Source organism: Anser cygnoides, chromosome 1 (assembly GCF_040182565.1).
Source record: "Anser cygnoides isolate HZ-2024a breed goose chromosome 1, Taihu_goose_T2T_genome, whole genome shotgun sequence".
In the NCBI taxonomy this organism is placed as follows: domain Eukaryota; kingdom Metazoa; phylum Chordata; class Aves; order Anseriformes; family Anatidae; genus Anser; species Anser cygnoides.
In genome coordinates, this window is record NC_089873.1 from 175284320 (window position 1) to 175308466 (window position 24147).

At 40.8% G+C, this 24147-nt stretch overlaps 1 long non-coding RNA gene across 1 annotated transcript in view; it reads right to left on the reverse strand.

Annotated features, from left to right (window-relative positions):
• Positions 1-7894: 7894 nt before the first annotated feature.
• LOC125180002 (uncharacterized) overlaps positions 7895-24147 on the reverse strand; it is a 76262-nt gene continuing 60009 nt past the window's right edge. Inside the window, exons 2-3 of the long non-coding RNA XR_007158202.2 lie at positions 10598-10646; positions 7895-8573 (exon numbers count right to left, since the gene is read on the reverse strand). This is a non-coding gene — a long non-coding RNA (uncharacterized lncRNA). The remainder of the gene's footprint in view (positions 8574-10597; positions 10647-24147) is intronic.

Consider the following 24147-nt stretch of genomic DNA (forward strand, 5'->3'; position numbering starts at 1 on the left):
TACTGTAAGGAAATTGAGTAAGACAACGAAGTTTCCTGACTCCATCTTATTCAAGATGGTAAAGACAACTGCTATATAAAGAATTGCAATAAGAATTTTCAATGTCCTTAAAAGAAAATGACATATTAAATTCATAGAATCATAGAGTCATAGAATCATGAAGGTTTGAAAAGACCTCTAAGATCATCCGGTCCAACCTTCAGAATATGCTAAAATTATGGTCTTGAAAATCATTGCACTAAGTGGTCTGTGTACATCCTTCTAAGCAAGAGGTAGAGACTCATGGTGTTCTCAGTATCCTCATGAAAAATAGTGGCACTTACCATTTGCAAAAGTGTCTTTGCTAACGTACCTTGCAGTGATATTCAGCTATTATTAAAATCAAGCTCAAAATGCCTTCCCAGCTATATTGTAACTTTCTTTCTTATGAAATCAATTCTGAATATGCTTATACCTATATATATATATATATATGAAGCTCTATATGACTAGAAAAGAAATAAATCAAAACAACTGGTAGGACATATTTTACAGGCCCCAAAACAGCGATATTGAACACATGAGCCCCTAAAGGTTGCCTAAAATCCATACACTAGATGGATTTTTTCTCAGAGAGATGTATCTCTAGATACCATGGCTATCAGCATTCAATCTGTGGCTTATGTATCACGAAAAAACTGCTCTCTTACAGAAGCCAGAGAGAGCAGTAACATCAGTAATGAGCTCCTGTGTTCTGGACCGCACAATGGTTTTCACAGTTCTTTTGTTTTCCTCTGCTTCAGAGAATACAATAACTGTTATGATCCCAGGGACAAGGGAGGAAGAGTTCTGTGGAAAGAAATGTATGTAATTTGGAGAACAATATAGCAAAATGAGCACAGAATTTTCCTCCTTTCCTTTCTTTCTCTTTCCCCAGAGTTCTCTCCTAATTTTTATCCCTGGATGAGCTTCATTTTGTAACTGTTACACAGGACCCTGGGCTATGTTTTTTTCAATCTCAATAGGTGGCATCGTTGAGAGAAGTACCTGTCTCAACTGAGATACAAATGATCTCACACAATAATTCCAGTGTAGTATTGTGATTTAGAAAAATTAATCTTGATTCTGTTTTGGACTTAACTGCAAAATGAGAGAGAAGCCAATGTCTTGAATAACCCTTTCTTAACTAGGGAAAAAGAAAAAAAAAAAAAAAGAGAGAGAGGAAAAAAAAAGTGTGATCTTTCCGATAAAAATTTCTGACAGATTCTGATCAAAGTTCAGATTGGCAAATCCTTTTCTACAGTGATCACAACATTCTCTACATTTAAATTTAAAAACAAACAAACACACAAGCAGACAGACAGACAAAACAGCTAGACAAGACATACAGATGTATATACAAATCATAAAAACAAACCTGATATTTTAAATTTTGTTAGTAAGAAGAGTTAATATTGACATACCACCTCTCATTCAAGAAAAAAAAAATCCCACAGAAAGAAGTATAAGAGACAAAGAAGAAAAACAGGGCAGGGAAAAAAAAAAAAAAGTCTTTAAAATAGCAGAAGAAAAAAGAAATATTTAAATGGAAATATAAAATTGATTATTTTATTTATTGTGGAGATATTTACGATGTAAATTATACCTTTCCTTTTTGTTATTAATTCTCTGGAAATTATTATTCTTCCAATACACTGGGCAAGTTGAAGAACTCAAAGGCTCCTGATTCCTGAGGTGGCTGCTGGCTATGCTGAAGCACCTACTTAATCTAGTAGAGGCTCCAGAGGCTCTAGAGGCTCCAGAAATCACCCATTTGACAGTTTCATGAAAGAGCTTGCCAAAATCCCAGACTTATCTTATATTTCTGTTCATTGAAGACATGTGAATGATCTGATGTGCACCACAAGATGACAGAATCACAGAATCACAGAATTGTAGGTGTTGGAAGGGACCTCAAGAGATCGTCGGGTCCAACCCCCCTGCCAAAGCAAGTTCCCTAGAGCCGGCTGCCCAGGTAGGTGTCCAGACAAGCCTTGAATATCTCCAGAGAAGGAGACTCCACAACCTCCCTGGGCAGCCTGTTCCAGTGCTCTGTCACCCTCACTGTGAAGAAGTTCCTTCGCATGTTGGTGTGGAACTTCCTGTGCTCCGTTTTGTGGCCATTACCCCTTGTCCTGTCCCCACAAACCACTGAAAAGAGGTTGGCCAAATCCCACTGTCTCCCACATTTAAGGTATTTATAAACATTGATAAGATCCCCTCTCAGTCTTCTCCAGGCTGAACAGACCCAGGTCTCTCAGCCTTTCTTCATAGGGAAGATGCTCCAGGCCCCATATCATCTTTGTGGCCCTCTGCTGGACTCTTTCCAGGAGATCCCTGTCTTTTTTGTACCGGGGAGCCCAGAACTGGACACAGTACTCCAGGTGAGGCCTGACCATGGCAGAGCAGAGGGGAAGGATCGCCTCCCTTGACCTGCTGGCCACGTTCCTTTTAGTGCACGCCAGGATCCCATTGGCCCTCTTGGCCACGAGGGCACACTGCTGGCTCACGGTCAACCTGTCGTCCACCAGGACCCCCAGGTCCTTCTCCTCAGAGCTCCTCTCCAGCAGGTCACCCCCCAACCTGTACTGATATGTTCAGTTGTTCCTTCCCAAGTGCAGGACTCTATACTTGCTCTTATTAAACCTCATTTGGTTTCTTCCTGCCCATCTCTCCAGCCGGTCCAGGTCTCGCTGAATGGCAGCACAGCCTTCTGGCGTGTCAGCCGCTCCTCCCAGCTTTGTGTCGTCAGTGTACTTGCTGAGGGTGGACACTATTTCCTCATCAAGGTCGTCGATGAAGATGTTGAACAAGACCGGACCCAGCACTGACCCCTGGGGAACACTGCTAGTCACAGGTCTCCAGCTGGACTCTGCACCACCGATCACCACCTGCTGAGCTCGGCCAGTCAGCCAGTTCTCAACACACCTTACTGTCCACTCGTCTACCCCACACTTTCTCAGCTTTGCTAGCAGGGTGTCATGGGAGACAGTATCAAAAGCCTTGCTAAAGTCAAGGTAGATGACATCCACTGATCTGTCCCCATCTACCCTGCTGGTGATGCCATCATAGAAGGTAACGAGGTTGGTCGAGCACGACTTCCCCTTGGTGAATCCATGCTGACTACTCCTCATAACATTCTTCTCTTCCAATTGCTTGGAGATGGCATCCAGAACAAGCTGTTCCAGCACCTTTCCAGGGACAGAGGTGAGACTGGCTTGTAGTTTCCCGGATCCTCCTTCTTGCCCTTCTTGAAGACTGGAATGACATTGGCTATCCTCCAGTCTTCAGGCACCTCTCCTGTTCTTCAGGACCTTTCAAAGATGATAGAGAGTGGTTCGGTGTTCACCTCTGCTAACTCCCTTAGCACACGTGGATGCATCCCATCGGGGCCCATGGATTTGTGTGCATTGAGCCCACTCAGACGCTCCCGAACCACTCTCTCATCAACCAGGGGGGAGCCCTCCATTTCCCAGACCCTTTTTTCTCCCTCCAGGGTCCAGGAGTCCTGGGGGGGAGTCCTTGAAGCAAAAACTGAAGCAAAGAAAGCATTCAGTATCTCCACCTTTATGAATAGACATAAAGCAGCAAAGTTTAATACTCACTCCCAACTGTGTAAAAATGAAAATATAGTCTCTATATCACTGTGGGTACATAAAAGGAAAGAGGCAAACACTGAGTCATTTTAAGTAGATGACCTTACAAAATTTTGATCACATCAGGAAAGAAAATTCCCATTCATTACACACATCACTTCCTGCTTCAACAGTTAAACTTGAATCAGACATGAACAGTTAAACTTGAATCACACATGAATGTTTGCATAATCATAGAATCATAGAATATCCCGAGTTGGAAGGGACCCACAAGGATCATGGAGTCCAACTCCTGGCACCACACAGGTCTACCCCAAAATTCTGACCATATGACTAAGAGCACAGTCCAAATGCTTCTTAAACTCTGACAGGCTTGGTGCCATGACTACATCCCTGGGGAGCTTGTTCCAGTGCACAAAAACCCTCTCGGTAAAGAACCTTAAGTCTGAAGAGGAGCAGAAAGGCAAAAAAAGACAGGAGGCAGGAACTGAGATTACGCATGCAGCTTCATTTAAGAGGCATCTACCCAACTTTAGGCCAGACGCATCTCATTCATAGGATTATGGAGGCCTTTATTGGAGAAACAATCTGAAACAGGTACAGTAGAACTTGAAAGAATGAGGTTAATTTTCATAACTATGACTTCAGGTTGGAACAAGCTGAATCTGAAATGGTGCTCACAGAATCTGGTTATTCTTCCAGAGTTTAGTCAGAATTTACAGTGTATGAACATTGGTCATTGCCATTTGCTGCATGTTACTTTTCCTGAGTTACTGTGAAATTCCAGAACAACTGCAGGAGTCCTTTATATAACTTTTAGTTTTATTCCAATAAACAATGTCTTTACAAGTACATAGAGAACATATTTCTTTGTAGTCCACCATGGATCTCTCCATTTGAAATGTTATTGTACTTTCAATATTATAATTATTAAAGAAATGGAAAATACTTGAGCTTCTGAGCTTCATCACTCTTTAATGGAAGATGAGGTCAAATCCAGCATCACAGGTAAAACTTCCAAGTTTAAGTATTAAATTTAATTCCACATATTTCTGTCTCTTTTTTATGCATTAGATTCTCTAGGAAAACACAATGAACACAAGGTGGAGCCAAAGACTCTTGAAATAAGTTATTTGTTAATTTATTTATTTATTTATTAACTGAGAGCTCTTGAGAGAGGCAAATGAGAATAAACTAAAATCCAGCATTTGAAGCAAGTGGTTCAGGTAACTAGAAGTGGAATCTAACTGTTACTGTCTATAATTAAATCATAATAAATCTAAAGTTCATGCATTTTAACCATGAAAAAATAATTATATTTTTAGTCCATATCTTTTAAGGGCACATCCAAATTTAATAAGATTCTGTATCTTTAAAACTCTTAGACAAATCCAAATGTAAATTACCAATGATTTTTTTTTTCCTAAAAAAAACAGCAACACACAACAACAAAAAAACCATAAAATTTTGATGTCCAAAATGATTTTCATATTGTATGAGATAACTTCTCCTTTATTTTTATTTCACTACATTTTTTGCCTAATTTAATATCTCCCTGTTTGCATTTTTTGGTTTAAGTCAACTTTAATTGCGATATGTGGAAGAAAAGTGAGATATAGTCTATACTGCATATATAATTTGTCTTTGTAGACACTATGGCATTTTTGAACTCCAAGAGTAAAGTGAGAATGAAATTAAAGCTCTTGCCATTTTAATGTGGGATGATTAATCTTTAAAATTCTGGATTGGGTTGTTAAGGATTGTTATTAATGCATGGGGAAAACATATTTTTACATCAATCCTTCTATGGTTTCAATGTCATGGGTCGCATCAAACTGTATTTCATGTACCCTGCTACTTGAGAATATGTATTTTCTCTTCTTTTCCTGACTGTACACTTGACGGATCAGATGACTGATAATATTTCACAGCTGTCATCACCATCTAGTTCCACTTACATAGACACAACTTCATAAAACAAATGAAAGACTTTGGAAATTAGGGTCATACCCCTACTCATGTTAATATTTCCAGAATTTAGTTGGGGAAAAAAAAAAAAAAAAAAAAAAGGAACAGGCCTTCAAAATTAGCTGTGCTGGAACTGAAACTGATGGCTTACATATCTGATTTGTCTTTGTTTTCCTTTTAGTTTTGCAACAAAAACATTCACATGTTTCAGAGGGACCTTGACAGTCGAGAGGTGGGCCCATACAAATGTCACAAAGTTCAACAAGGCCAAGTGCAAGGTGCTGCACCTGGGCCAGGGCAATTCCAAATACAAAACAGGGTTCTGTCTATGCACAACTATGGGCTGGACAATGAGTGGATAGACAGCAGCCCTGCAGAGAAGGATTTGGGGGGTACTGGTGCACCAAAAAGTACTGAACACGAGCCATCAATATATACTTGCAGCCAAGAAAGTCAGTCATATCCTGGGCTGCGTTGCCAGCAGGTAGAGGGAGTTTATTTTCCCCATCTCCTCTGTTCTCATGATACCCCACCTGGAGTACTGTCTTAATTTTTTTTCTCCTGAAAATGGAACTCACTGACTGATACAGCTTATATTTAGAGCTGGGTAGTATTTGTAAGCGTAAAAGAGAATATGCTGAAATACAACCAGCTTAAATACCCTGAACTGAAACACTGAATTTCAGGACTGTAAACTGCCAGTTATTTTCAAAGGCATTCTTTTTGTGGGGAGAAAAACATGAAAGCTGAGTAGTTGGAGGAAGAAAAACACATGCAAAATGCTGTGGCAGATTGTTGCAGTGAAAATAAGTATGACTTCTCATCCACGTTCAAAGTCAAACTGCCACAAAATTCTGAAAGGAATCATACAAGCCAAGAGCTGTAGCAAGCAGAGGAGCATAAAGTAGTTCAAGTATTATAGTCGAATGAAATCATTACATCCAGTCTCTACTCCAGCCCTGTAAGCAAAGGAAAGGACAATATATTCTACAAATTAACTTATTCAGGCTGTACTGTACAAAATAAAAAGAAAATCAACACAAATAATTAATCTTTTACTGTCACCTTAATTGACAGAATTACTTAACACAGAATAAGTATCTGAAAACCATCTCTGACCAAGTTTGCATGAAACTATGAAAGCTAGAAATTTATAGATGAAATCCAGAAATTCAGATTGCTTTTTTCCATACACTAAGCCAACTGTTTTCTTATATGTGTATATTAAATCTCGTGATGACTTTACTTTTGATCATGCATGATAATGAATGTGTTCCTAAAACTGAGTCTATCAAAAGTAGCTTTAGAATTGCTAAAGATACATTATCTTATGGTTTTGTTTGATCTCTCAAGTGTTTTGGATGCTTACCATGCTCCTGTGTTCTCTATACCCATCATTCAGTCTCCTGATTTTTGAACCATTTACAGTAAGCAGTAGGAAAGCCCTCATTTTTTTCAAGGCAGTTTTTACTCATCTACAGTTCTCAGTAAACCAATGGTCCTCAGGATGTTGTTTAACTAAGTGGATTTTTAATTTAATTTAACTCTAGTTCCTAAGTACTGGGGGAAAAGTAGTTAGGGTTCATATTGAGAGTAACTTATTTTATACTAGAATGCACTTGAGAGTCAAAAAAATATACTTTCCTATTAATCTTTGGTTTTATTATTTTTCTAAGTAGCTTATGAAATATTTAAATCAAAATATCTAATTGCAAAAACATCAAAATTAACATTTTTAAAATGAATAATGGAAATCAAATATTTCAAAATGAAAATTAAAGTAACAGTGATATATTTCAGCTAAAAATAGAAAGCATTAATCTGGGGAATGATAAAAAAGATTTTTATTTTGAAATATTTTCTTAAATATTTCAGTTACCAAGTTATTGTATTTTCATAAATATTTAATGAGATGCTTTGTCACAAACTTGTCCAGTTCTAGTTTGTAAGCTCTCCCTTCCCTTCCCTTCCCTTCCCTTCCCTTCCCTTCCCTTCCCTTCCCTTCCCTTCCCTTCCCTTCCCTTCCCTTCCCTTCCCTTCCCTTCCCTTCCCTTCCCTTCCCTTCCCTTCCCTTCCCTTCCCTTCCCTTCCCTTCCCTTCCCTTCCCTTCCCTTCCCTTCCCTTCCCTTCCCTTCCCTTCCCTTCCCTTCCCTTCCCTTCCCTTCCCTTCCCTTCCCTTCCCTTCCCTTCCCTTCCCTTCCCTTCCCTTCCCTTCCCTTCCCTTCCCTTCCCTCCCTCCCTTCCCTTCCCTTCCCTTCCCTTCCCTTCCCTTCCCTTCCCTTCCCTTCCCTTCCCTTCCCCTTCCTCTTCTCCTTCTCCTTCTCCTTCTCCTTCTCCTTCTCCTTCTCCTTCTCCTTCTCCTTCTCCTTCTCCTTCTCCTTCTCCTTCTCCTTCTTCTTCTCCTTTTTTTTCCTGGCTTCTCTAAAATATAAATAAGAACTTTTCCTGTAAATAAATATGGATTTTATTTGCCTCCCTCATTTTTTTTTTCTTGGATAAGACCAAAAAAAATAGGTAAGAATGCAAAATTCTCTTCATCGACTTCAATGGAAGTCATATTTTCTTTTCAGCCATCAAGATACTACATATGACCCTCTTAAAACAGCGCTTACAAAATAAAGGTGTCAGGTTTATGTGTCTATAAGCAAAATCACAGATGAATATGGATATAAAGTTTAATTCCATAGAGATCAGAAATGTTTGAAACACCTCATGCAGTAAAGGAAAGAGTTTGGACTTGAGAATGTTGTCTTGGTGTGATAGAGGTAATCTTGACAGCTACAGAGCTAGGAAAGTGATAATGAAAATTCTTGCGTTGAAGACAAATCAGTTGCAGTTTCTCAGAATAGTGCTTTAATGTTTAGGTTTTATAACTAATGATTCTAAAGATGCTCGCTCTAAGACCTCATCAGTGCTGCTGCTCCTTCTTGCCCCTGGAGGTATTCAGCTGTGTTATGCCTTGCTGAATTGTCCAGTTCTTTTTTTCTGATACTGAACAAGAGATTAAAAAAAAAAAAAAAAAAAAAAAAAGGGAGAGACAGGTTGACATAAGGACAAATAAAAGAAATGTATTTCTGTCCTAGGAACTCTAAAATTCTTCTTGTCTTGCAAAACATTTCCCACTGCATAAGACAAATTACAGTGAATAATCTTCGCCTCCTATTATACAAAATGTTCCCTGTCTCCAAAAAATGATAGAAAATGAAAACTCTGCAAACTGTATGCACAAATGCATCTATATATATATATCTGTAAAAATACAGGTAGAAACCTCACTAACTTGAATCTTGACCAAATAGCCTTTGGATTTAAACTTAGAAACATAGTCCTTTGAAACAACACTCATATCAGTAGAACCTGTGGCCTGCAAGGAATCAATCATTTTAATTATTTATCTTAAACAAAAATATATCAAACAGTCTTTCTTAGTTAAATCACAAAAAATAACGTACATGCTTGCTGTCTGCCTGATCCCATTTTAGCTGAGTGAAAGAAGTTTCAATTAATATTCTAGGTTCTTGAAACCCTTACGTCTTTTGGCAAGGAATTACAAAGGCTGTTAATTTATTACTATGAACACATCTTTCCTTTACATGCATTCTAAAAATTGTTATTTTTTTCAATTAAAATTCTGTTTTTGTTTTTCAAGATAACAAGTATGTATATTTGTTACATCTGTCCAATCACTCAATATTAATTTCTTTGCTAAAAAATAAAATAAAATTAAATTAAATTAAAAAACTTTTTAAAGGCTTCTCACACAAGCTTTTTCATTTGACCAGAAGTAAAAGATTTCAAGACCAAATTGCTACTATTTCTAAATCACACAGAATACTGTTAAGAATTGGTTTTTCAAATCACCCGGTTTTGGAAATAAGTTGTGGGATTCACCTGTCCTTACTGTAGATGTTTGAAGGTTATAACTTTTTATCCCTTTCCATTAATGGATATAAACCCCCTCTAGAGCACAGTTCATTGCTTCCTAAGGTGGTCACATAAGACAAGTTAAATGTTAATTCTTGTTTTGAGATGTCTGCACCTTGCCATTTGAGAATGGAGGGACGCATAAGCCATGGTGACCATCTCACGCTGGTTTCATACATGTGCATGCAAAATTAGGAAATCCCATACAGTATTGCACACTAAATATTCAATATATATTCAGTATATTCAAGAAAGTACTGAAAGACCAGCAGACTTTGATAATAAAATTAAAATGTCTTCCAGAACATATGGATGACTTAGTGTTACTATGTAAAAAGATTTTTCTTTTGTGTGAAATGTCATGTCAAACACTTGTTTGAGTTATTCGGTAGTAACAATGTTCATATTTCGAGTAAGTGCTGAACACTTATTTATGTGATGGATACTGTGCACTCACTACTATCATTGATAACTATCAGCTCAGTGAGGCAGGAATTCACAATCCCGTCAGATAAAAGCAGTCTTTACAACATTCAGCTGTAAAATGTTCTTTTGCATCATACAGCCTACACAACCTGATTTTAAGGATCCTTATAACAGCGGCTGCAGAGCAAATGTGAAAGAGAAACTTACAATATAAACAGCAAATTCTATGAATCTGCTGTCATTTAACTGCACAGAATCCAGCTGAAAAAGAATAGCTGACTAGAACCACAGAATCACAAAATGGTTTAGGTTGGGAGGGACCTCTGGAGGTTATCTTGTCCAACCCCGTGTGGAGAATAGTCAGACTAGTTAGTGTCACTGAAAACTGATAAGCACCAGCCTTGGGAAAGGGGAGTTGAGCAGCTTGCTCCTGCTTATCTCTTACACAAAGTTTGTGGATGGAAGTCCACAAGTTTGGTACAAACGGTTGCTGAAGGAGGGACTCTTGAGGTGGCTGGCTGGCCCTGTTTTTGTGCCACAACAGAATCTTGAAGGCCATGGTGCCCATAGTCAAACATTTTGCTTCAAAATGTTTAAAACTAATATTGAATATGATAATGAGCTTAATGAAGTACATGGTAAACGTAAATTACTACAGTACTCACCTCTTCACCCAAATCATGCTAAACATCACTCCAGGAGGGTGGGGGTGGACTGTGGGGGAACAAATATGGTTAGAATATAAAGGAAAAGAGGAAAGCGTAGAAAGTTAGTGTTAGGAGTTACTGTTATGAGGATGTGTTATACTTAGGAAAAAAAAAGAAGAGCAGGGGTTGCAAAGATAGAACTGGAGACCTAGAAGAGACAGTCGACAGTCTGTGCCCCTTCTCCTCCACCAAGACAGGGATGCCTTCTTGGTAAATTCTGTGCCTTCACCTTTTGGTTAGGAATACCTTATCCAAAACTGTCTCAGTAAAAGCCTTTATCAGGACTCTGAAACAGGCAAATGTTTGATGTTAAAAAGTCCCCTTTAACATGACACCCCATGCTGAAGCAGGGACACCTAGGCTTGCACAGGACTGTGTTGAGGTGTTGAGTCAGGCTTTAAATGTTTCCAAGGAGACTACACAACCTGTCAGGGCAACCTCTTCCAGAGTTTTTGAGATTTATGATTAAGCCCATCCCCCAATCCTTGGAACATTCTGTCTTGTCAGGCTGCTCACAAATTATAACAAACAAGAAACACTGTCTGCAAAAGCTGTTCTCATGCAGTAAGTCATAAATAGTAAAAAAGCATATTCTCATCTCAGATATTCCATCCCGTGTCAATGTAAAAATAACTTCCAACTCTCTGTGTTTTCAATTGACTCATATTCATTATGTTTTACCTTTCAGAAGTAATACATGAGTTTTCATTTAAAGTAATGACATTTAACACAATATAGGAAAAAAAATATTAACTGTTGCCTTTAGAAACTAACTTTCATTTGATGAATTTCTTATAGAAAAGATTTTGGAGTTCTGTGGACCAGTGAATTGCAGACAACTTTTTATTGCTTAAATATATTCAGAATAACTTTTCTGTGGGATAAAAACAAAATAATGATAAAATTGTCCTACAGCTTTACACAGAGAGACATCACAATTATTTTATATTTTGCAAACAAAATAATACTAGATGTGATTTTATTCAAAGGAGTCTAAGGCAGTTAGACATCAAATTACCACTAAAATTTCATAATATATTCCCATTTGCTTGCTTGAAAGTAGCTGTTAGTGTGTGCTTGTATCCCTCTGTGTGAAAATATATGTATTTAAATATAGATACATGTGGGTGTGTGTACCTTTCAATGCCTATGTGTTTGTAATACAAGAGGAAATTAGATGAATAATACAAAATGTGTTATCAGGTATTTCATCTTCATTCTCAGTTGGTGAGGAACATCTTCAGTGGAATACTCTAACACTGTCCTATAAAATCAATTTTTTTCTGTTTCTCCTTATGACTGATAAGAGGATGGATACTTCCTTCTGTTGTACTCATTATCATCCTGCTGCATTTATCAATTACTGTATTCTTTTAACCTCTTCTACTTACACTGTTTTCTTCCATATATGATTATTTCTTTCCTTGATCTGTGACATGCCTTTCTCCCACTGTTGGAAAGGACTTCATGTTGTTTTGTTGTCATAAAGGGCAACAGAAAATAATTAAATTGATTATTTCATATATATATGTAAGCAAACCAAATGATTATTTGACTTGCGGTTGGATGCTGTTGATGGAGTTTTGGAAGCTCTCAAGGAACCAAAGAACTGCATTAACTGCCTGAAATAATTACAGATCCCATAACTCTCATCATCTGTACTGTACTGTCTTTGAACATTCATGGAGTTAATTTGCTCCACTCTTACTCTATAGTTTATCTTAGAATGTGAACATAAATCTCTGTAAATATTCAATGGAACAATCTCCCAGGAAGAAACACTGTAGTTCATGTAGGAACATGAAGGTAGTACAATGAGAAATTAAGCCAAAGAATTAGTTTCCCATAAGGGACACATGCACAGTGACTGAATGATAAGTCAATGATCCAACATAAATTATTTTCCTGGAATATTTCTTACATCTTGACACACCATTATCCTTTATACTTGGCTGTGAATGCTGCCAGGGTACAGTCCAATACGCATAGGCAGGAAAAACAGACCATAACTGTTTCTGATTTAGGGCTATTAAAATTAACCAAGGCTGAATAAGTTGAAAGTGGCACTGCTGATATCACCAAGCAGTATATTAAAAAATATTCCAAAATTATTTACTGAACTAAAGCTTTCATAATCAAAATGTGAAGAAATCTTCAGAAGATAAATCTAGACAGATCCTGTTAGCCCTTTGTAGTGGGTTTACATGGCAAGGTTTTGGTAGCAGGAGGCCATAGGGGTGGCTTCTGTGAGAAGGATCTAGAAGCTGTCCCATGTTTGGTAAGGGTCCCACTGCTGACCAGAGCTGAGCCAATAAGTGATGTTGTTTTGCGCCTCTGTGAGAGCATATTTAAGACAGGGAAAAAAAAAAAAAAAAAAAAAAAAAAAAAAAAAAAACCACACTGCAACACACAGCAGCTGGGAGAGTGAGAGGAGTGAGGAACAGCCTTGCAGGCGCCAAGGTCAGTGAAGAAGGAGGGGGAGAGGTGCTCCAGGTGCCGGGGAAGAAGTCCCCTGCGGCCTGTGGTGAGGACCATGGTGAAGCAGGTTGTCCCCCTGCCGCCCATGGAGTACCACGGTGGAGCAGGATTCCACGCTGCAGCCCGTGGAGGAGACCACGGTAGAGCAGGTGGACCTGCACCAACAGAGACTGCGGCCTGTGGAAGACCCCTGCCGGAGCAGATTCCAGGCCGGACCTGTAGCCCATGGAGAGGAGACCACGCAGGAGCAGGTGACCTGACAGGAGCTGCTGCCTGTGGGGGACCCAGGTTGGAGCAGTTTGCTCCTGAGGGATGGACCCCGTGGTATGGACCCATATCTGGAGCAGTTCTTGAAGAGCTGCTGCCTATGGGCAGCCCACTCAGGATCAGTTCAGCAAGGACTGCATCCCATGGGAGGGACCCCACAGCACAGGGGACGAGAGTGATTGAGAAGGAGCGGCGGCGGCGAAGAAGCACTATAGACTGACCATAACCCCCATTCCCCCGTTCCCCTGAACCGCTCGGGGGGAGGAGGTGGAAGAGGGTGGATGGGGGGGAAGGTGCTTTTGGTTTCTTTCCTTTGTTTCTCGCTTCTCTAGCTTGTTAGTAATAGGCAATAAATCTTACTATCTCCCTATGCTGAGTCTGTTTTACCCATCATAATAATTACTGCGTGATCTCCTCGTCCTTATCTCAACCCTTGAGCCCTTTTCATCATATTTTCTCCCCCTTCCTCTTTGAGGAGGGGGAATGAGAGAGCGGTTGTGGTGGAGCTTGGCCGCCCACCTGAGTAAAACCACTGCACCCTTACACTAAGATAGTTTCCTACTGGAGTATTTTGTCTTGAGAAAAGGTTGCAGACATGCCTATTTAAAGGCCAGTGTGAACAAGAACTGTGTGAGAGTTCACAAAAAGAAATTCCACGCCCCTGAACTGCCTTCATGTGCCAAGTATTGCATCAATATTTACACTCCTTTCTGAGTTGTTGTTTATACTCCTAATTTCCGCAGTTCACTTTTTTCAAAAAGCGCCATGGCCAAAGGCCAAAAGGATAAAAGTTCTGCTTACAAAAGTCATACAACCTAGAGTTAGAAGGCTCTTCAAATCCACCCTCTGTATTTTACAACCAAGTAAGCGACAGGCAGGATCAAACACTGCCAGCACTGGCAGCCTTCTGTTCTCCCTTATTCAAATAATAATATGAAATAATGTCATTATGTTCAGTATGTTTTCTCCATATTTATACCAGTGTCACCACCAGGAGAAAGGAGCCAAAATTCAGTTACTGAAAGTGTGCATTTTGCTGTTTTTAAGGTCTTTTTTATTAAAATGTCTCTTGATAGGTCTGTTCTATCCTAGATTCTTATTCTAGTGAACCTTGTTATATTCACCCATTTCTAAGAGTGCATCATTTTAAACAATACCTCAAAAGAGATTATTCTTACATCAGAACAGAGCTATGCATGCACCAAAAGAGCTTAGCATTCCAGAATTGGTATCTCACAGGGATGAACAAACATTTGACTGATATTGAGAGTCCTAGGATGCATTTATGTTAATGAAGTTTCTAATGCAAAAGTTACAATAATGCAATTCACCTTCAATGTAACCCTCCTGCTCAGTGTGTGTCAGATCAATTAGTTTGTCCAGGACTATGTCCATTCAGGGTTTGAACACATCCACAGAGAAGGACTCCACAGCCTTTTTGAGTAGCCAGTTCCAGTGTTCAGTCACTTTCACAGTAATTTTTTTTCTTATGTTTAGACAGAATTTTCTGCATTTCAGATTGTGCTCATTGCCTCATGTCCTTTCATTAAGCACTGCTGAGAAGAATGCCTATCTATTTCCTACAGTTGACTTCTGCACATTGATAAGATCCCCCTGAGCCTTCACTACTCCAGGCTGAACAATCCCACCTCTCTCTGCCTTTTCATGTATGAGAGATGTTCTGGTCCTTTAATCTTTTGGGCTCTTCACTGGACTCGCTCCATTAACTTATTAATGGAAAGGTTACTCCATTAACCTTTCTTAGAGTGGCGAGCCCAGAACAGGACACAGTACTCTAGATGTGGCCTCACCAGTGCTGAGTAGAGAGGAAGAACCATGTCCCTTGACCTGCTGACAGTTCTCTAGGGAAGAAGCTCCAGGATGCATTTGTTGTTGTTTTTTTTTTTTTTACTGCAAAGGTACATTTTTTTCTCATGGTCAGCCAGGCCTGTCAGGAACACAAAGTCATTCTTGGAAAAGCTACATTCCATCTGATTGGCCCCCAGCCTATACTGGGTTGTGGGGTTAATTTTTGCTAGGTGCAGAACTGTTTCACTTTGTTGAACTCCATGAGACTTCTGTTGGCCCATTTTTCCCCCTTGTCAAAATTCTTATGAATGACAGTGTATCAGCCACTCTTCCCAGATTTGTATCACCAGCAAACCTGAAGAGCTTAAACAGTAAGGGACCCACTATCAACCCTTGGATTACTTTACTAGTACCTAGACTCCTTATGGACTTTGTGCCATTAATCACAGCTATCTGAGCACAACAAGATATCTTGTGGTTCAGGTCACTGTCCACTTACCTAACCCAGAGTTTAACAGTTGAAGTTAAGGATGAGGATGTTATATAGTGTCAAAAGCCTTACTACAGTCAAAATACACAACATTCACTGTTCTCAATGCTTCCACCACCAGGGATGTTTTATGATTACTTGATATGTTGCTTCACCACCCACCCCAGGATTAAAGTGAGGCTGACCAGTCTGTAGTACTGCAGATTGTGGGGAACAATGAAAAAGGGTTTTTTAAGTATGCTATCAGGAAAGAGGACCAGAGTAAACATTGGTCTGATATTTGATGAGGTTGGTCACCTAACAAACAGAGACATAGATAGACAAAGCAGAGATATTTAATGCATTTTTTGACTCTGTCTTCAGCACCGATGATGGGCTCTGGAATCCCAGCTGTCCTGAGTTGGAGGACTGTAACTGCAGGAATGATAAACTCCCAGCCAACCCTGCACTTGTGAGGGATTTGCTGCTCTGGTTGGATGCGTATAAGTCCATGGGGCCTGATTCATCCCAGGGTACTCAGAAAGCTGGCTGATGTCCTTGTGGGACCTCTCTCAATTATTTTTCAATGGTCTTGGGAATCTAGAGAGGTCTCAGTTGACTGGAAGCTGGCAAATGTGGTCTCAGTTTTCAAGAAGGGCAAGAAGGAAGATCCTGGCAATTAAAGGCCTGTCAGTCTCACTTCAGTGCCTGGTAAAATTGTGGAGATTATTCTGAGAGTTCTTGAAACACACCTGAAGGACAACGCACGCGTTGGTAACAGCCAACATGAGTTCATAAGGGGAAGGTGATGTTTAACAAACATAATTTCCTTTTATGACAAGGTGACCCATCTAGTTGACCAAGAGAAGCCAGTTGATATAATCTTTCTGGATTTCAGTAAAGCTTCTGATACTGTCTCTCACAGTATATTTCTGGGAAAAAATAAATATATAAATAAAAATGAATAGAATGCAGCTAGATAAAAGCATAATGAGACGGATGAACAATTGGTTTATGGGTCGGGCTCAAAGGGCTCTTGTAAATGGGGTTACATTGGGATAGTGAACTGTCACAAGCGGGGTCCCCCAGGGCTCCATTTTAGGACCAGTCCTCTTCAATGTTTTCATAAATGATTTGGATGTTGGACTTGAAGGTTTTTTGAGCAAGTTCATGGATGATACTAAATTGGGTAGAGCTGTTGACTCCATCGAGGGTTGTGAGGCTTTGCATAGAGATCTAGACAAATTAGAGAGCTGGACAATCACCAACAATATGAAGTTTAACAAGAGCAAGTGACGGATTCTGCAGCTGGGAAGGGGCAAACCTGGTTTTATATACAGACTGGGGGATGAGATGCTGGAGATCAGACCCACAGAAATGGGTCTCGGGCTTTTGGTCGACAGCAAGCTGAACATGAGCCAGAAGTGTGGCTTGGTAGCCAGGAGGGCCAACCATACTCTGGGGTGCATCAATAATGGCATTGCTAGCTGGTCAAGGGAAGTGATGGCCCTGCTCTACTCTGCACTGGTGTGGCCTCACCTTGAGTACCGTGTGCAGTTTTGGGTGCCACAATATAAGAAAGATATTAAAGTGTTAGAGAGTGTCCTGAGGAGGGCTACCAAGATGGTGAAGGGTCTGGAGGTAAAGACCTATGAGGAGCAGCTGAAGTCACTTGGATTATTCAGCCTGGAGGAGAGAAGACTGAGGGAAGACCTCATTGCAGTCTACAACTTCCTCACAAGGGGGAGTGGAGGGGCAAGCACTGGTCTCTTCTCTCTTGTGACCAGTGATAGGACCCAAGGAAATGGCTTGAAGCTGTGACAGGGGCAGTTCAGGCTGGATATCAGGTAAAGTTTTTTCACCGAGAGGGTGGTCAGGCACTGGAACCGGCTCCCCAGGGAAGCAGTCACAGCACTGAGTCTGCTGGAGTTCAAGAAATGTTTGTGCTCTCAGAAACATGGTCTGATTTTTTGGGTGGTCCTTTGGTGACCCAGGAGTTGGACTTGATGATCATAGAATCATAGAATGGCCTGGGTTAAAAAGGACCTTAAAGGTCATCTAGTTTCAACCCCCCTACTCTGGCAGGGTTGCCAACCACTAGAGTAGTCTGCCCAGAGCCACATCCAGCCTGGCCTTGAATGCCTCCAGGGATAGGGCATCCACAACCTCTCTGGGCAACCTGTTCCAGTGCCCCACCACCCTCTGAGTGAAATCCTTGTGGGTCCCTTCCAACTCAGGATATTCTATTATTCTATGACCTTGCCTTTTTTAAAGATAGGAGTGACATTTATATTCTTCTGGTCCTCAGGAACCTGCCTCAATCACCATGCTCTTTCAAGGATAACCCTGTCCACAAACTCTTTACCTGGTTGTTGATTATTCTGTACGTGTTTCATAGTTTAAAGTTCTTCTTACAAGGTTGGTAGGTTAATAGCAGAATTACCCACTTAGGTGACTCCTTTCACTTCCAGGCAGTCATCAGTTCTCAAAGAAGGTCCCATGGTCATAGAAAACAATACCCTGTTGCTGATACCAGCCACACAGCCACAGGATTTGTCCACTCCTCCTCAACCCCTTTCCCCTCACTGACAGACTTGAGGAAAAGACAGCTTAGTACATTATGGCTTCAATCATCACGTCCAGAGCCATATAGCGAAGCCTGATAATATGCAGTTCTCCACTGGTATTATCATTGGTGCGCATAAGAAACAGCAGCAGGGGACAATCATACAAGGTCAGACAAACCTTGACAGCATCTGTACAACTTCATAAAATGATCCCTGGGTAAGCAGCAAACCTCATTTATTTGTCCATGAGGAAGAGAAAAAATAAAAGTCATTTTTCACTAGAGAAAAAATAAAAGTAATCTGCTCTGTATTTTATCCAAGTTCCCATGTTTGCTGTTAGCCTACATAACTCACACTGGGTAAGTCCTGCCAAAACACTCTTAAGAATATGTATTGGATTTATGTGGCAAGGTTTTGGTAGTGGTGAGGGCTGCAGGGCAACGTCTTTGAAGAAAAGACGAGGCTGTCCTGTGCCAGACACAGACGGTTCCAGCCAGCTCCAAGGGCCCCACTGCTGGGCAGGGCTGGGCCCAGCAGCAACACTGGTGGTGCCTTTGGGAAACGTATTTATGAAAGGGCAAAAATTGCTGTGCAGCATCTGTGATAGAGAAGTAAGAAAAAAAATGTGTGAGAAACAACCCTATAGACACCAAGGGAAATAAAGAAGGAGGGGGATGAAATGATCCAGAGCAGAACTTCCCCTGCAGCCCTTGGAGAAGACCATGGTGGAGCAGGCTGTCCCCCAGCAGCCCAGTAAGGACAATGCCAGAGCAGATATGCACACTACATCCATGAAGGACCCCACACTGGACATGCAGGTGGGCATGACATCAAGGAAGCTGCAGCCCAAGAAAAGTCTATGCAGGAACAGGCTCCTGGCAGGGACTGTGACCAGTTCATGAACAACTATGTCTTCTGGGAGAGACCCCATAATGGATCAGGGGAAAATCATGAGGAGGAAGGAGCATCAGAGATGAAGTGTTGCAGACTGACTGCAAGGCCAATTCCCAATCTTCCCTGTGCATCTTGGGGTGGGGGGCAGAGGAGGTAGAGGTGTTAGGAGTGAAAGCGTGAAGTTGAGCATAGGAAGAAGGAGGATGGAGGGGGAAGTGGGGAGGATGTTTTTAGTTATACATTTTTTTCTCACTACAGAACTTTATTTGGCAATAAATAAAATTAAACTTTCCCCAGTCAAGTGTCCTTTCTGGTGGCCAGTGATAAGACCCAAGGAAATGGCTTGAAGCAGCGACTAGGGTAGTTCAAGCTGGATATCAGGAAAAATTCTTCACCGAGAGCATGGTCAGGCACTGGAACAGGCTCCCCAGGGAAGTGGTCACAGCACTGAGCCTGCTGGAGTTCAAGAAGCATTTGGACAGTGCTCTCGGACACATGGTCTGATTTTTGGGTGGTCCTTTGGTGACCCAGGAGTTGGACTTGATGATTCTTGTGGGTTCGTGTAGTGGGTTTATGTGGCAAAGGAGTATTTTCTTCGAGAAGAATCCAGAAGCTGCCCCAAGTTAGATAAGGGCCCTGCCACTGGCCAAAGCCAAGCCAATAAGCGATGTTGTTTGCACCTCTGTGACAGCAGATTTAAGAAAGGGGAAGAAAAAAAAACTGCTGGGGAACAGCAGCTGGGAGAGAGAGAGGAGTGAGAAACAGCCCTGCAGACTTCAAGGTCTCTAAAGAAGGAGGGGGAGAAGTGCTTCAGGCGCTGGAGCAGAAGTCCCCTGAGACCTGTGGTGAGGTCCCTGGTGGAGTAGGCTGTCCCCCTGCAACCCATGGGTCCCACAGTGGAGCAGATCTCCATGCTGCAGCCTGTGGAGGATACCACGGTGAAGCAGGTGGATGTGGCCTGTTGAGGACCCCTGCAGGAGCATGCCCTGGGCCGGACCTGTAGCCCATGGAAAGGAGCCCATGCAGGAGCAGGGGGTCTGGGGGGAGCTGCCACCCATTGTGTACCCGTGCTGGAGCAATTTGCTCCTGACAGATGGACCCTGTGGTACGGACCCATGTTGGAGCAGTTCTTGAAGAGCTGCTGCCTATGGGAAGCCCATGTAGGATCACTTTGGGAAGGATGGCATCCCGTGGGAGGGACCCCATGTGGAACAGGGGCAGAGAGTGACTGAGAAGGTGCGGCGGAGACAAAGTGCTATAGACTGACTGCAACTCCCATTTTCCCATTCCCCTGTGCCACTTGGCAGGGGCAGGGAGGTAGAAGAGGGCGGATGTAGGGGAAGGCAGTTTTGGTCTCTTTCCTTTGTTTCTCACTTCTCTAACTTGTTAGTAATAGGCAATAAATCTTACCATCTTCCTACATTGAGTCTGTTTTGCCCGTCATGATAACTGTTGAGCGATCTCCCCGTCCTTATCTCAACCCTTGAGCCTTTTGCATTGTATTTTCTCCTCCTTCTTTTTGAGGAGGGGGAGTGAGAGAGCAGTTGTGGTGGAGCTCAGATGTCCACCTGAGTAAATCCACCACAGTTCCTTCCAACTTGGGATATTCTATGATTCTATTAGTCTGTTTTTCCCATAACAGGAACAGCTGGTGTATGATCTCTCCATCCTTATCTCAAGCCACAAGCTATTTCATCTTAATTTATCCCCTTGTCTTGCTGAGGAGAGGGAGTGGGAGAGCAATTTAGTGGTCACCTGGCAGCCAGCCAAGGTTAACCCACCATAGGACAACATAAATGCAATTTATATATGCCTAATTTATATTAAACACTCAAAATAATGAAATATCACTAAGTACTATAGTACTCAATATCTTTACTAGAGAATGCAACATTATGGAGGAGCTTGAAGTTATGAAGATTACTGACACAGATAAGTTCACAAATCTTTAAAGAAAATAAATTGTGTGTAACAAGTTGTCATGCATATAGATTTACTAGTATGTTTTGCTAATTGACTGTGCTTAGGAAAATAAGTGGCCAAAAAAATACCAAAAGCAATGTTATTGTTCTTAGCTGGCAGTACTATTAGCAGGTTAACGTTTGATTTAATTCATCTGAGTAACTAAACTTCATATTGCATAAATCCGTTTAAACTTATTGCTTTTATTTATATTAATTCCATTAGTCCCTAGTACATATAATTGCAATCATAAAACAGAATTGCCAAAGTGATGATAAAAGATTTGTTGACTCTTCTGTGGAACAAGCAGGCTCTGGCTGGTATGAACAATCACTGCAGTCTGATTAGTGTGTAGTGTTCCAGCCCCAGTATTGCTTGCTGCTAGATAATATTTTACTATAAGGATGAATTATATTTGCAAAGTACAGTGATAATATTCAGAGGGCCATGTCTACTGATACTCATTTAGCAACAAGCATTTGCTGATGCTTATATCCTTGCCAGTTTATCCATTACAGGAAAGAATATACAAGCAGGACATTATAAAAATCTTGGAGGCTTTTCCAAGACTGTCAGAAAACATTGTTCATAAACAATAAATGTGAACTGCAAAATGCCTCATTTGCAGAACAACCATAGTGTTTTGCTCAGTTTAGCACAGTGCAGTACTACACTGACAATTTAGCAGTGGTTTTGTGCTGAATTCTAATTGGCTGCTTTGGCTCACTAAGTTGCACCCTTTATTAATCCAGAATTATGGGAGAATGCAGTCAGCTGAGCTAAACTGACACTTCTTGCAATTGCAGGCATTTCTGAATTTGTTCTGAGAGTACAGTAGATTGTCTCTACATCACTGCTTTGTTCCCTTCCAGTGTCCATGGCAATTTCCAATAGAAATAAATAGCCATGTCAGCCATAGGTCAGCAGGCGGATAATTAGAAAAATGAAGGTTGTATTTCATACAGTTCTAAACACTGTGATTTAGAGGCATCAGTTCTGGATATATTACATTTTCCTGCAATGAAATAAATACTTCAAAATTTACATTTTGTTTATGCTATAATATGTGTTTGTGCTTCTGACTCAAGTTTTAATTTAGTATTTGATTGCCTATATTCCTTAAGTCCCAAAAAGTTGGGGAAAGCAGCTGAGGGTTACAGAAAAGAAAGAAAAAGCAGAAGCTATAAGAATTCTGAGTTAAAAGAAAATCTATTTAGGACTTTACAACCTAAATTTATATGAGTAATAGAAGATTTTCCTTTGGTCTATGAGAGCTGTGAATGAAATTTTCTTCTAGTCTTGTTACCCAAGGAATGACCAAGTATGCCTGCACTTGATTATTAAGTATAGGTATTTTTAAAGACCTTCCATTTACAGCAGAAAGAGTACAAAGTCAGATTCTTAGGTGGCACATAAATCAACACTTACTGCCTTCATCTACCTAGTGGGTAGTTGTTGAGAAGAGTCAGACATTGCTCAGAGGTGCACAGTAAAAAGACAAGAGGCAAACAGACTGATTTGCAGACAAATCTCAACTAAATATAAAACAGAAATTTTCACAATAAGAGTGATCCAATATCGAAACAAGTTGCCCAGGGAGTCTGAGCATCTCTGTCCTTAGAGATATTCAAAATTTGACTAGACAAGGATCTGAGAAATCTAGCGGAATAACCTAATGTAAGTGGAAACCAGTAACAAGTGGTATTACTCAAGGATGTGTACAGGGACCAGTATTATTCAATATCTTCTTTAATCACATAGAGAGTGGGATTAAGCGCATTCTCAGCAAGTTTGCAGATGACACCAAGCTAACTTGTGCAGCTGATATGTTGTAGGGAAGGGATACAATCAAGAGGAACCTGGTCAGGCTTTAGAGGTGGGCCCATGCAAACCTAATGAAGTTCAACAGGGCCAAGTGCAAGGTCATGAACCTGGGTCAGGGTAATCCCCAATATTGGTACAGAGTGAGTGCTGAATGGATTGAGTGCAACCCTGAAGAGAAGGATTTGGGTGTATTGGTGGATGAAAAATTGGATATAAGCCAAAACTTGGACATGTACTTGCAACCCAGAAAGCCAACCATATCAAAAGAAGCATGGCTAGCAGATCAAGGGAGGGGATTCTCCCCTTCTGCTCCACTCTTGTGAGACACTACTTGGAGTACTGTATCCAGTTCTGGAGTCTGCTGTACAACAAAGACACAGATCTGTTAGACCAGATCCAGAGGAAGGCCACAAAATGATCAGAGGGCTGGAACAGCTCTCTTATGAAGAAAGGTTGAGCAAATTGGGGTTGTTCAGCCTGGAGAAGACAAGACTCTGGGGAGACCTTATAGTGGCATTCCAGTACTTAATGGGGGCTTTTAAGAGAGATGGAGGGAGACTTCTTACCAGGTCCTGTAGTGTAGGTACAAGGGGTAATGGTTTTAAACTGAAAGAGGGTAGATTTAAATTAGACATTAGGACTTTTTTTATAAGTGTGCTGAGACACTGGAACAAGTTGCCCAGAAAAATTTTTGTTGTCCCATCATTGGAAGTTTTCAATTTTTTCAATCAGTTGAAAGTTTGAGCAACCTGATCTTGTGAAAGATGTCCATGCCTATGGCAGGAGGGCTTGACTAGGTGATCTTTAAGGGTCCTTTCCAACCCAAACCATTATATGATTCTATGAGTTTCAAAGTTTGTTCTGATTTGATATGGGTGTTGAATCAGAATACCTCCAGAAATTGTTTCCCATTTAAATTAGTCTAGGACTCTAACATCATTCTATTGTCTTAACTATTTCAAATCACCTCAACAGATGGCTTAACTTACATAGAAACATAAATACTGCAGCACAATAAATGAAGAATTACCATTCTAGAGGCACTTTTACCAATAATTACTGTAAATCATACTACAGGAATTATTTTTTTTTCTTTTATGTAAGGATATTGCTACATAACTAACTTAATTTTCAGTATCAGGGACACAGGGAAAAGGCACTAAACTGCTATATTACCTATACAAGAAAGGACTAGGTAGGGGGAGTACAGTTTGAAGGCCACCAGATTCTGTCCACCT